A 14,449-nucleotide genomic window follows, 5' to 3' on the forward strand; every position below is an offset into this window, starting at 1 on the left:
CCTTGTTCTCTGTAGCTATGTCTTTATATAATTCTTCTTAGTGTCCTTTTGTCTATTTGAGAGGCCACAAGCCTATCACTTTGATGCACTAAGTGGAAGGGCATTGCCTTTTCCTCCTGTTCCTCCAATCACATCTCATAATTTTGTTGTATGTAAGTGGCTCGCCTCTAATCACATCTCATAAATTAATTGTCAGGAAGTGGCTAAGTCAAGTATGCAAGCGATAGCTCATTAAATTCAACACTCAAGTTCAGAGTTGGGCTTGTGAATTCCCAACCAAAAAACCTCTGTCAATCATTGGGGTTCTGAAAGGCTATCCTCTCCTTTAATAAGAAACCATAATGTTTAAAACACCTTGTATCATCCAACCATGGCTCTTATGCCCTCGCTAACATTACAAACATATTTTTTAATCTAAAAAAAACAAACAAAACAAAAACAACACCACTAAATGTGAGAGTTATCTCAATTGGGTCAACACTTAAAAAAATATACCTTAACATATCAACATATGTGAGAATATGCTTTGAAATGGATTTTTGTCCATGATCCCAACATAAATTACTTTTACATGTGAAAATTATTTAGAATCCCAAAAGTTAGACTATGAAAGAGTTCTATTACCATGTAAAACTTGTTTTAAAACATGTAATATTACACCACAATGCCCTAAAAATCAAGCGAATAATGATACATTTGAATAGTTTTTCAATGATACATTTGAATAGTTTTTCATGTAGTTTGTACCTCTAGTTTATGAAAAAAAAGAGTTTATGAAAACAATATTTTAAAATTTAAATGGCATAGATATATAAATATATTTAGGATGCAAGATTATAATTAGATGAAAAATATATCTATAACATTAACATAAGTGTGAATATGTTTTGAAATAGTTTTTGGTATAGGCTTTTCAACCTAGATAATTCAAAAATTGGATTATGAAAATTTTATTGGGTATATTTTGAAATATGTGATATTACAACGGAATGTCTCAAGGCATCTAGAAAAATTGTGAATCATTAAGACCACTAAATATTCCCAATTTCTAAATGTATACCATATTTAATAGATCCTATGATTTAGTCAAATCTATTACCTCATAACCCTCGATAAGGACAAATAAACCCCAGATCTGAAAAAGTGGGGTTTGAACCTCATGATCCAAAGATAAAAATAATACAAAACCAATTAATGTCTTCACCTAATGGAAAGTTCATAACCAATTATGTTTCCGCCCAATAACAAGTTGGGCATACCAAGTCAAAAACCAAAGAGGTAAAGCTCTAGAACAAGTAGAACCATCACTTCAAGATAAGATAGGGAAGAATCAATAAGTCCATTAAGTGAAAAGAAAATTTGGGAAAAACATAAAGAAATTCCCATCAACTTCTCAATTAGTGGTGCTCACAAGATGTAAAACCTCAATTTATATATTATATTATTATAACACTAGTTATTATATTATTATAACACTAGTTATGTTATCAATTTCTTTAAACATCCTTTACGTAAAAGATTTTAGAATGTTAATCTTCTGCGCATTTTTTTTTATTGCCATGCCTCAACTTGAAAATATCTTTATCTGTGCCATACTGTTATTATGTACCTCTAGTACAGTTTTTTGGAACAATGTTTTAAAAATATATATCACACAATCCCAATTAGAGGAAAAAAAACTTCCTAATCCTTTTGAATTGTTTTTAATCTGAACTTTGTTTCATAATCCGCACAAATGCGAGTAATTCTAGTTGATAAGCTACGATACATTTGATTAGTTTTTGACGTAATCTGAACCTCTGTAAAAGGCACTTTAATAGTAGGGAAGTTAGGAAATTCTTAGTGAAACGGTTGACATTACAAATCAAGCTTTATGTAAATATATTGTTGACATTACAAATCAAGTTTTATGTAAATATATTGTGCGATGATACTTTTGATTTTTTTTAGAAAAGTGATTAAAGATGAGACAAGTGAAATGATATATTATTATTATTATTATTATTTAATTTTAATGTTAAGGTCAAGTTAGACATCATATTGGTGTGTTAGACTTCTTTGTTTATGGGACAAGGGATTTATTTTTATGCAGCGATTTGACAGCTAAGTTTATGAAAGCATACATTTTTTACTTCTCTGGTTTTGGGCCTGTGATCTCTTAGGAGGAAGCACATGCTCTTAATCATTAGGCCCACTCAAGTTGTATAACTAATTATGTTTTATCTATTTCTGATTGTTTAGAAGTGTACTTTGAGATGACACAAGTGAAATGCTAAATACTAACACAACCACATTAGTCAATGTAGTTGATATATGCCTAAGACTTATATTAATCACATGCACAACTACATTAGGAATAATAATAATAATAACAATAAAAATTATTATTATTAATAATTAATTAATTTATAAATAATAATAATTATTAACATTATTATTTTTAATTAATATCATTGCTATTATTATTTATTATTTATTAAATTTAATAATATTATTAATTAAGAAATATTAATAATGATTCTTTCATCCACTTTTATTTTTATTTAATAAATAAATAGTTCATAATTAATTAATTAATAGTAATAATAATTAAATAATTATTATCATTATTTATAATTTTTTTTAATAATGTGTATTAATTATAAATATTTTTTCTATAATTTATATTAGTTATTGTTAATTGATTAAACTCAAGGGAATTAATGTTATAAATCATATGAATAACGTTATAGCCTACAAATATAAATCTTTAGATTAGTAAACCCAAGAGATTGATATTATAAACCAAAAGTAATAAACCAAGAGATTTATACTAAAACCCAAGCAAATAATATTAAACCCAAGGGATCAATATTATAAACTCAAGGTATATAAACTCTAAGATAAATATTATAAACCCTGAAACAATCATGGTTGACCAAGGTTGATTTTCATATTGAGACAATCTTTATCATAATGTGATATTGGACCATGGTTGACCATCATTGATTTTCATATGGAGGCAATCTTTGTAACAATGAAACATTGGACCATGGGTAACCATGATTATAAACCCAATGGATTTATATTAAACCAAAAGATTAATATTATAAACCTTATGAATAATATTATACCCTAGGAATATAAACCCTTAGATTAATAAACCTAAGATATTGATACTAAAAACCTAAGCGATTGATACTTAAAACCCAAGGGATTATAAACCCATTGGAATAATATTAAACCAAAAAGATAAATATTATAAACCCATGGTATAAAAACCTTGGTCTTTAAACTCAAGGTATATAAACACTAAGGTAAATATTATAAACCCTAAAATAAACATGTTTGATTGTGGTTGACCATGGTTCATTTTCATATTGAAACAATCTTGTCACCAAACTAAGTTAGACCATAATCGAGCATGATTAATTTTTATATAGAAACAGTCTTTGTCATATTACAATAAAACAATCTGATTGTTTAAATACCATTAAAAAAATCTGATGATTTAAATACCATTAAAAAAATACTTTGAAATGAAACCAGTAAAACCTAAATAATATAATGAATCAAGTTTTATCTAAATCTATTTTGCACTTATTAAAACACCAACAAAACTTTTACCCAAAAAAATATTTTAAAATTGGGTACAAAAATATATTTTAAAATTTGAATTGCACGCATATACCATCCTAGGCACAAGATCAAAATTGAAGGAAACACACTCACCAAAAGTAACCATGAATTCTCTGCCATAGATAACCCTAACCATCGAATATAAACTTAGCAAAGAATTTCCCTCGAGAACAATGATCAAGAATAATAAAATCTTTAATCCACATAAACAGATATAAGAAATGACAGACTAACATGCTAAATAGCATAGGTACACACTAATGAAAATGCACCTCTGTTGAATGAAACTCTCATCCCTAGTAAAGAAAATATATCAAATAGTATGTACCACTAATGCAAATTACAATTATATAAATTATATTAAATGACTTAGTCATTAAAATAAATAATAATGTGTTAGAATTTGTAATGTTAACATGAGAGGAGATAAAAAATTGAAAAATTATCTGCAAATTTTTTTTATTTCATAGGATGATATAATGTATATTATAAAAAAATATTATCATGTTATTAAATTTAAACCATTCATCATATTTTATTTTTCAAACGATGAGAATTATGAGAGCCTTATTCTGTATACTGGAAAATGTAAGTTTCAACGGGATTGTACTGAATATCTTGACGTATTTCGTTGAAGAATAACCAGGTCGATACTTTGTGCATACGAAAGCGGATTGGTCGACGGCTAGCAATGAGGTGTGCCAGAAGGGAAGTTGGGGAAGGCGGGTTGGTCCGCCAGACATACCTATCGCTGCTTGTCCAAGTCGGAGGTTGATGGAAAAAAATTCTCACAAAACAATATTTTATTTACTAAACTTTCTCACATACAACCATCTCAAAGTTGTTGTTCGGGCTATTTCCGACACTTCTTAATTGGCATCATATGAATCAACATGACTTAACATAATTTAAACATATAGAAATTGATTGATTTCATTATCAATCCGGTGAGCTTAAGTTGATTGTAGATTTTTTGAATATTCGGGAATCAGACGGATATGAGTGCTGTTAAAAATTGAATGCGCCCATATTCATCAAATTGTTTCAGTTTCACTTTCATTTTTAGTTTTTCTTTTTGTCCAACTGAAAGATTCATGCTTGTTCACCTTCTATTGTTTCAGTGTCTTCTTGAATTTACTTATTAACATATGAAAATTACGGTAGGCTTCTTCAGCATGTTTTGACCACTTTCTTCCTCAACAATCTGGGTACTTGTGGATTGTTGCCATTTATGCACACTATTATCAAGCTTATAACCAAAATTCAATTTATCATTATCATACACCTGATAACTCGAATGCTGTCATAATATTAACTCATAGTAAAATTTAATTTCTTCAAAACTCCAAAATCAAAAGATTTCTTCAATATTTCCTTCTTCTCCACAAATTTTCATGTTTTTCTCTTCATTTTCATCATCAGGTATTGTTTTTTTTGCTTGTAATCTGCACACTCAAGATCATCATTAGGCTTACATGTAAAATCATATTTACTCTCATTTTTCTTGTTTACAAATTCATTTAATTCTTTTGTTTTAGTTGTTGTTTTAGGACTCTCATCAATTTTCTAAATTGGCTTCTCAACCCATTCTTCAATGAGCTTCAAATTTGCGTCAAACTTATCAATATCTTTGTGTTTCCAAATTTAGCTCCCATGTTATTTTGAACACGTAGGACTGTTAAAAAGATCTTCATTATACTCTAGAATGAGAACTTCTTTTCCTCTTCCTTCTTTGCATCTTCAACTTCATTAAGACTATCTTCCACTATTATGCCATCATTAAATAACTTGGAATAATGAAAAAATGTAGAATTCTTCTGATCTAAATATTATTAACAATATGTTGTGATTAGTTAAATTGGATCTTATTCTTAAGGAAATTGTTCAATCCCTCAACAAATTTCCAAACTTCCAAACTTATTTATGTAAAAATGATTTAGTGAATGATACAAATGTGCCTGTACAAGCACTCTTCAGGTTGAGATTGGCTCACCTCAGAGAAGTTCATTTCCTCTATATTCTGTCTCCCTTAAATTGTTTACTTGGTATCATTGGCGAGGGCCTGATTTGCAGAAGAGTTTAATACATTCCAGTGGTTGTGCTGCATTATTTAAGAGGTGAGTCTTGGTGAATTGGACGTGAACTTTGACGAGTGGTGAACTATCATTGGCATTCTGTCATCTGTTACTTGGCAATGTTGAAGGAGGGCCTGAGCCTGACAAATTGACTGTGGGAGCCAGAAACTGTTTGGAGGGTTTCTGAATTCAAACGTGTGGTCGATTGTTGTTGGGAGCCTGGTCGAGGAGGCGCAAATACCCGTAACTGGTGGGGCCCTCTTCATGTCAAGGCCGAAGAACTTGTGCGCTAAGGTGAGCTTCATCATTGTAAGTTGGTAAGGTGAGTGTACGTTCACATGTGTCACAGTGTAGCCGAATTTGTGTCTCCCCTCCCCACAACTGTGACTTGAAGTGGATCTCTCAAGAGATTTTTGTTTTTTGTGGGCGCCTCCAAACTGCTTCAAGTAGTACGAAAATCACATTTGTACAGAAAAGAGTTATGTGAATGCATTTGTGTAAGAAAATGCATGTTTGAAATTGAACTCCCATTTCATATTTGAGATCACATTTACCATTAACAACCAAATATTCAGAGAAGTGGGGAATTTCATATGCATCCTACTCTGGTGAGATATTTCTTGCAATCTATCGAAACCTCCATAGTTTCCAATCTCGAGCACGCCTTAAAATAGTTCGTCTCCATATAACCAATTGCTCTGACATTCAGAAGGAAGACCTGGTTGTCTTTGTTATTATCAACCTTGGTGGCCCATCCCTGCATTATGTGGGCGTTGCAGGTTATGCGTTGAACTCCACAATGTTGTTTGCCCATCCCTGTGTTATCGAAAAGGATTGTTCGGTGCTGCAGTGCAAGTATTTACCGTTGAGTTTGTGACTAAAGTTCGAGCCAAGTAGATTGTGTTCGATCCATTGCTTTGTTGGTGTTGGTCATCGTTTGGAACGACCCTGAGGACGGACTTGAGGAGCAGGATTGGAGGGGAGCAGTCTAATTAAGAGTGGTTCGTCAGAGATTATTATAGAGTGGCTTGTGTTGGAGTTGTTGGAGAATGAGGTTGCAGATATGAGCGTTGTCTGATTCTGGAGAAAGTAGATTTGTGAAGCTACGCTGATTAGAAGAGTTGTTAAGTTGGAAGTGTTGTCTGATCCTTGAGGACATAGTTCAATCCTGAAGTGAAAATATGTGTGCACCGTGAAGCTTAGAAGTGGTGTAGACAAGCGTGGAATCATATCTGTGAGCGAGGAGGAGCTATTGAGGACCTTTGTTTGATCTGTTGCATTTTGAATATAGATCCCACTGCCTGTTCACTTATCCATAGATGCGTTGAACGCTGGAGAAGCACCTTTGTGGAGTTGCCTATGGAGTATAGTGTGCGGGTAAGAGAGCCTATTGTGAAAGAATTTTCAGTTGTTCGTAGGGGTGAGAGAGACTATTGTGCATAGTATCGAGCCTTGTGGCACCATCCAACCGTATGCAGTGCAAAGAGCCGAGTGCTAAGATAGTGCTTTATATGGGATAAAAACACCGTGATTTATATGAGGAGTTGACTGTGTGAAAGAGAGGATCGTTTGAACAGTGGCGCGTGGTGGAGTTCGTCACTGCGTATGGAAGTGTGGATCTATGCAAGTGCCCCGTAGATCAGTTTACTCCGGCTTGAAGACTGGTTAAGGAGGGTTGATTTGGACGTGGAGGTCGGTGCCATGACTAAAGGGTCATTTAACAAAGGAAAATTTCGTTCGGCAAACTAGAGAGGAGGTAACAGAGTTTGACGGAGTAATTGCATATTCACATGAATGGAACTGCTAGCAGAGGAAGTAGCATGGCAGAAAGGTAGTGGTATTATTAAGTGTTGTGGAGCCTGCTGTGTATAGTGGAGTCTTGGGGATGGCGTTCTAGGCCTGGTAAGGAGCTTCGACCCTCATCCACCCCTTTCATTCAACGACTATGATTATTTCCATAGATAAGTAGTAACGAATTGACTCTGGAATAAGCTGATCGTCGATTTTGCTATCGATATTGTGGTAAATCGTTCAGGCACTGGTAGGGTTTATTGTTTTTCCCAACGAGATTAGGTTGTATTTTTTTAAAATCTGGTTAGTAGAAGCAGCTGCTATGGAGGTTTCACTTTATGCCGAAAGCTGGGGTTGAGAGGGAAAGGATCCAGATCGGGATCTGATAATGAACCAGCCTGTATTGTTTGTGATAGCTTTCATTTTTCTTAAAACAAAGGTTGGGATCTTGTTTGAGTTGGAGCTACAAACTTGTTGTATTTCGTGGCTTCAGCCCTGTTGAATTTCTATAGTATCTGTGGCTATGAAAATTAGTAGTGCAGTGAGCAGTGGATAAATAGAGGCCCGTGATAGAGACTCGGAGATTGGTAGACCGCGCACGCGAGATTGGTTGACTATATCTCTGCCTGGTGTTGCGCAGTAGAAACGTGTTGCGGTGAGCGTTGATGTGAGCATCTGTAGCCTTGTGTGGAGACCACTTTGAAGTACAGTCTGCGGTGTGCCCCTGTGCGTGGAAGCATGTCGCGTGTAATCTCGCTGCGACAAGGAACTGCATGTAGATGTAGAGGAGGAGCACAGGTTAAGAAATGTAAACCATGTGAGGAATTCAGTTTTTTTGCATGGATTTTGGTTATAAAATTGAACATTGGAGCATCATTGCAACAATGGGCAGGAAAAGTAAAATTAAACAATTTCAAAGAGAATTTAAACAATTCCAGAGAAAGTATTATAAGGCAGAGGCATCATATGAAATGTGAAATACAAATTTGAACGAGCTCGAAATGGAATGCAATGAGATAGAAGAAGACAAAGGTGGATTTTTTTTTGTAGAGAGAAAAGTCATGGAGAACTCAAAGACAACTAATGAACTGAAGAATAAGGAATTTGCAATTAAATTTGATAATGGATATTTATTTTATGAAAACGAATTACAAGTTATCTCTTAAAAGAAATTGATTGATAAATTGTTGTTTGTTTTTGATGATCAAGTGGAAAAACATGAAGAAGAAATTGTAGCAACAGTTGAAGGAAGAAGCAAGTTTGAAGATGTCAAGCTTGATTATGATGCAGACATAATGCTGATTGAAGGATGGCTTGAGAAATATTTTGAACATATTGATGTAGGTTTGAAAGCAGCAACTGGCATGGTGAAAAATCTTGAAACTGAGGAATCCATGAATGAGCAGGATGACAAGAATCAGTATGGTTCTTTTTATGCATCTAACATTGATTTAAGTGTGCAAATATTGTTTCTTTTAATGCATCTAACATTGATTTAAGTGTGCAAATATTGTTATCCAAGAAGAAGTAATAAAACTTGAAAAAATTGCAAACATTAAGGAACCTGCGACAATGTTGAATACAAATAATGTTAGCCTACAATTAAGAAAGAGGAGAGTTCAAGTGTTCCACTTTTGGCACAAAAAACGTAAGAAGAAGGAGAAGCTCCACCACTATCTTATGGCAAGAAAGGTGAAGATAAAACTTCACCAACAAATGAACAAGCATGGACCCTTTAGCAAAAAGGAAAAAATGAAAGCTCAGTTATCAAGTTTTTTATGTACCAATGTAAGCCTAGTTGAGACTGAGACCAGCGGGCATATGTTATTCATGTTATGATTTGATCCATTTCTCCATTAAGAGAGGAACTTGGAATAATGAATAAATGTAGAATTATCCAGATCCATCAATTAGTTAGATTGGATCCTATTCTTAAGGAATCTATTCAATTACTCAACAAATTTCCAATTTTATTTATGTACGAATGATTTGGTGAATGATACAGATGTGTCTTGTACATACACTCTCGAGGTCAAGCTTGGCTCACCTTTAGAGATGTTAATTTCCTCTATATTCTATCTCCCATAAATTGTTTAGTGTTTCAACCACTTTCTTCCTCAATAATTTGCTTACTTGTGGATTGTTTCCATTTATGCACACTATCATCAAGCTTATAACCAAAATTCAATTTATCATTAGCATACAACTGATAACTTGATTGTTATAATATTAACTCACAGTAAAATTTAATTTCTTCAAAATGCCAAAATTGAAATATTTTTTCAACATTTTCTTCTTCTCCACAAATTTTCATGTCTTTCTCTTCATTTTCATCATCAGGTATTGTTTTTTTTTTTCCTGTAATCTATACACTCAAAATCATCATTAGGCTTACATGTAAAATCATTATCACTCTCATTTTTCTGGTACACCATTTCATATAATTATTGTTTCCTAGTTGTTGCTTTATGACTCTCATCAATTTGCTCAATTGGATTCTCAACCCATTCTTCAATGAGCTTCGAATTTGCATCAAACTTATCAATAAATTTGTTTTAAAATTTAGCTCCCATGTTATTTTGAATACCTGTGTATTAAAAAGAATGTGAAAAACATCTTCATTATGTTCTAGAATGAGAACTTCCTTCTTTTCCTCTTCCTCCTCTAGATCTTCAAATTGATTAAGATTATCTTCCACTATTATGTCGTCATTGGATATTCTCATAACAAACTCTTGAATCACTTTATCCTCTTCTTGATCATTAGTTGCTACTAGATCACATATTGTTTCATGAGCAATTCCAACTACTTCACAAATTGTTGCTACAATAGTAGCTTCAACCTTCAATTCTTCATCAAACATGACACTTTCCATATTTCCACAATTAGTGTCTGTTTAAAAATATATACCACAAGTGTCATTAACATAATGTTCATCCACCATATGGTGGGATATACGAAAATGCATGTGCTCGTTAACAATTTCAACTTCAACAAATTCATTAGTTGCAGCTGGATTCACCCATTCACATCTCACTTTACAGTCATCATTCACATGTGTTTCATCATAGTGGGATTCACCATCATCTTCACCATCCACGTTATAGTGAGGTTCTTGAGTATTTATATGCTCTTGCTCTACTTCATACACATAAGCTTCAACTTATCTCTTTGCAATATTTGTTGCATAATCTTCATCCATATGCATGCTTGTATAATGGGTTTCACTTTTACAATATTCACAACCATCATCCACCTTTGAGTGGGATTCTCCAAGGTCTGTTTTCCTCCCAAAGTCTTGTTCATATACTTTGATATATGCAACTAACTTATCTATTGATTCTTCAATAGATTGTGACATAACTTGCTATTGGATGCCACTTTCCTTTGTACCAAAATTTTCTTCCAGGATCTTCCATGCTTCCTTGGAAAATGTAGCTTTTACTACCTTGCACATAAACTTCTCATGCAATGCCTGTTTTTATAAAATCCAATACTAAAGCATTGCATACTTCATATCGGTTATTAGACTAGTACTCAATTAACTCTTTACCTCAAAGAAAAGTTTTCATTTTGACAGCCCAAAACTTAAAAATTTTACAAGTAAACATAGGTGGTGGTAGCAGATCCATGTAACACCAATCAACCTCGATTTATTTTTCGTCTTCTGCTAGACTTCTTTGTTCCTCTGCTACGGCCTGAACCTCTCTAAACATGGCAACTATCTCAACCTTTTCTTTTTGATTTCTTCTTTTGATCTATTTTAGTCTAGCTTTGCAACCTATAGCTATTGTCTTTCTTATGTCTTATGTCTTCTTTCCTTATAGCATGAAACTTCCTTCCATTTCGCCCTCGAAAAAAAGAGGATTTTCAAGATTTTCAATATGCGCCCTGTAAAACACAATCGTAACTAAATTCACGTAACAAAAGAGATTTTTCAAAAAACCTTTCTACCCTCGTTATGACTTAAAAAAAATATTTCACTTAAAACAATATTTTATTCATTAAACTTACATAAATTTTACACATTACGATTACCAACAACCTATATAGACTTAATTTACTAAATAAAGAATTACCACATATCTAACTTGCCTTTTCTCTCTGAATAACAAACTCCCACTTGACTTAACTAAACTCATCTCTCCATTCATACAGAAGTAATTTACTCTTTTCCAACAGAGAAGATTTTTTAATTTTTTGGAAGGTTGTAATCTCGTTCCACGCATGGCTTTTCAACTACTTTTGGTAGCTCTGTGGGACAACTATAACGACCATGTAAGGCTCACGTCCCACTGTGTCACGCCCCTACACTTGCGGTGATCTTCCAACCACTTGTAGCGAGGTGCGGCACCACCAAATGCTTTCTTTTTAACAATACTAACACTCGTGGACTACGCCTACTTCAACATGAACATACTTAGTTTATGCTTTTGCAACCGAATAAAGCATTATCCCTTATACTTTAGTGAAAACCATACTCATTCATTATCCATATGCAATTAACCGAGAGCAACAATTGCAAACAAGTATAAAGGGGAGGGGTAACTCCCCGTAATGTGAGTCTGCCCAACAATTTTATTAAGAATATCAGCTTACAATAAACCAGTGTGTCTTGGCCGAACCAACTCTCACACTTGACCAAATTTTACAATAGACAGGCCACCTGCCTTTTTTACAACATCTTGTGCACCCTTGCACGAAGGGAGGTGCTCACCCGAGCCACCCAAGATCCCTTAGCCAAGTCCTACACAAAACCGTACACTAGAATTCACCCCAGGCACACTAGCCCAACCTTTGCACTTCTTTTCAAGACTTCCTTCAAGCGTACAATCCTCCTGCACATGAGATATGCGCAGCTCCCTCTTGCGCACTTGTCTCTTGTCTTATGCGAAGGTGTGAGAGCGAATTCGATGCCCAAATGACTTCGCATTCCACTCCTTTTATACGCATGGAAGGTCGCTGCCTCAACGCTTGGCCGACCTCCAAAATCTTCAACACTTCGCCCACCTAGCGCTCGTCGTCACCGTCGGCTCACCCGATGCGTGGGTGCACTCATGGTCGGCTCGAACGCTGTCCTCCCACCATATATAAACACAAACATTCTCCATACTTGCGCGCACATGTCGTTATGGATGGCTCATCGTTATGGAGCGCTGCGTCTTATACTTAGTCGATTTTTTTTTTTACGGAGGGAGCGCGCGCCCGTGCCCAAGAGCACAGGGCGTTACATTCTCCCCCACTAGAAATCGTTGTCGTCCTCGACAACATACCATCTCGGTAGCCACCCACCAAGATCATCATCATCCAGGATGTCGACCTTTCTACACAAGGCAAACATCCTTGCAACATATGTAGAGACTCTTTCTCCACTATGTCTCGGCCTAATGACCACTGCCACTAAGCTCCCCATACCAAAGTATGTATCTCCATAATCCATGCTCAGGTCCATGGAAACTCCATCCATCTCATCTGCAACATGTTGTCCATATGTGTGTCTCCTCCATGTGAAGAGACCATCTCCTCAAACCAACTCTCGATGTGCCCCATTCAGGTCCATGAAGCCTCTTCATCATCTGCAATGTGCCATCCTCAAGTCTCCATAGAAACAAGTATGCACTTGTCTCATCTATCCATGTGCTGCCCATGATCCTCGATCAAATCAGCTCCCATGTGTAGAAAGTAGTTGAGTCTCGGCTCAACCCATGCTCAAGTGTATCACCAAAGCATCCTCATCATCATCGTTGCAACTTCATCACCTCAAGGTGTCTCATAACGATCCTCTACATCAAGTCACTCTTCCAAGCCATGCCCATACATGTACTTTGAAAGTATGCATCCCATACTGCATCAAAGTCTCCTGACCTCAGCTCCTCAATGCATTAGATCCTCAAAGTCCACCATACATGAAGTCCCTAAAAGTCACAACAATCTCATGTCCTCATGAGCCCCATAACCCATCCCCAATCAACACCTTAGCAAGCATACAAGATGCCTCAGCTCTCCATGTAGTAGGAATGCTCCATAGCTACTCATAAGTCCATCCAAGTCTTTAATCTTATCAATTCTTGATGTGCCCCATTCAGGTCCATGAAGTCCTCTTTATCATTTGCAATGTGCCATCCTCAAGTTCCCATGTCACACTAGCAAGTCCTCCTGCATAACATCCCTGCCTTAGCACTCCTCTTTGGATGTCCCTTGACATCTCTACAAGTGCTTCCACACAATGTCCTTGCATAGGTCTGCCATGCTTCAGGTCTTCAAGTCTCCAACCTGATGTCCATGGCTAAGCTGCCCATGTAGTCCAACCAAGTAGACACATCACAACATCTGGCCATCTCATCCAAGTCTTTGATGTTCGGTTTAGTGAACTCGGTCACCCAACCATCTCATCATCATGTCATAAGTCCCTTCATCATAGCTCCTCCACCAAAGTGTCCATCAAGACTTACTCTTGGTCTCGGCCATGAGAAGTCCACCCAAGACATCATCAAATGTGTGCCCTCCTCAATCTGTCCATGAGTCATGCCGGGCACTTAGCCAATTCTCCATGTGGCTAAAGCATGACTCAATCTTCCACAACGATCATCAAGTTCCACCCTTGTCACGGGTCCTTGCACCTTTCATCATACGGTCACAAGTAACCCCAACAAGCCTTGCAACAACTGACAATCCTTGCTTCTCCATACAAGGTTCCATCATAGTCATCCATGGTAAGATGTCCTCTTGCCTTGGCAAATTGGCTTTGCCCTTCACTGCACACGGTCCATCTCCCAAATGCCCAAATGAAACACAAGTATCATTACTTACTTCATCATCATGAGGCTCCTCCATGTGAGTGACCTCATCCATCCATGTTGACAAACTGCACGATCCTGGTTCAACTTGATCAGCCTCAAGTTCATCCTCCATCGTAGTCATGCCTGCAACATCTTCATCACAGAAGGGGACAACAATAGCCTTGT

The sequence above is a fragment of the Pinus tabuliformis genome, chromosome 7 (assembly GCF_031772625.1).
Source record: "Pinus tabuliformis cultivar Carrire ecotype Pingquan chromosome 7, CPIR1, whole genome shotgun sequence".
NCBI classification, from domain to species: domain Eukaryota; kingdom Viridiplantae; phylum Streptophyta; class Pinopsida; order Pinales; family Pinaceae; genus Pinus; species Pinus tabuliformis.